Source organism: Dromaius novaehollandiae, unplaced genomic scaffold (genome assembly GCF_036370855.1).
Source record: "Dromaius novaehollandiae isolate bDroNov1 unplaced genomic scaffold, bDroNov1.hap1 HAP1_SCAFFOLD_45, whole genome shotgun sequence".
Lineage (NCBI taxonomy): Eukaryota > Metazoa > Chordata > Aves > Casuariiformes > Dromaiidae > Dromaius > Dromaius novaehollandiae.
In genome coordinates this window covers 706,150-707,086 of record NW_026991505.1, presented here as the reverse complement: position 1 = coordinate 707,086, position 937 = coordinate 706,150, and the positions used below count along the sequence as shown (strand labels likewise).

General features: G+C 56.8%; 1 pseudogene; it reads right to left on the bottom strand.

Annotated features, from left to right (window-relative positions):
* Window positions 1–455: 455 nt before the first annotated feature.
* Window positions 456–608, bottom strand: LOC135327096 (5.8S ribosomal RNA; annotated as a pseudogene).
* Between the last annotated feature and the right edge of the window lie 329 nt (window positions 609–937).

Here is a 937-nt window from a genome sequence, read left to right as displayed (position 1 = left end):
AAACCTCTGATGCCATTACAGGTTTACAAGGGGAGGTTTCAGAGACTGCTAAAATAACCACCCAGAACGGAATGGCTCTAGGTATGTTATTAGCATCTCAGGGAGGAGTAGGTACAGTAATAAATACTAGTTGCTGTGTATATGTGGATCAAAGCGGGAGAATTTCTCCCCATCTAAATGAAAGCTGGAAGCAAACTGAAATGTTACAAGGGATTCAGCCAGATGATGCCTCTTTGGGATTTGAAGAAACAAAAGCCCCCTCTCCCTGGGGCAACGGGCCTGCGAGGCGCCACAGCTGCGCCACACCGCACAAGATGTGCAGTGCAGCGGCAGCCGCCGGGCTCGGAGGGGAGGACAGGCGTGGCCGGGCACACCTGAACTGTGCCATCCCCCACCTGCCGAGGGGCGGCACCGCTGCATCCACACCGCAGCTTGGGTGACGATTGACCGTCAAGCAGCGCTTAGACAGGCATAGCCGTGGGAGGAACCCGGGGCCACAAGTGCGTTCGAAGTGTCAATGATCAATGCGTCCTGCAATTCACATTAATTCTTGGAGCTAGCTGCATTATTCATCGATGCACGAGCTGAGTGATCGACCGCTAAGAGTTGTCTTGGTTTCGGTCCCCACCGAGGGAGGAGCGGACAGCATTCACAGCCCCTGAGGGCCCCCTCTGCTCTGCCTCCCTCCTCATGTCGACACTGGCTGCTGAGCAAGGGACAGTAGAGAGAAAGAGGGCTCGCCTTGCTGACCATACAAGAACGGGGTGGGAGGGGGAAAGAAGGGCAGACCCGAACGAGAAGGGCACTGCCCACTGCCACCGCCAGTGCTGCTGTATGGGCTCTCCTCCACCACTCTCTCAGTGGTGCGCTGGTCCCTTGTTCCCGTCTGGGGTCCAGGGGATGGGGACAACAGCTGACTGCCTTTCCCTTGCACTGC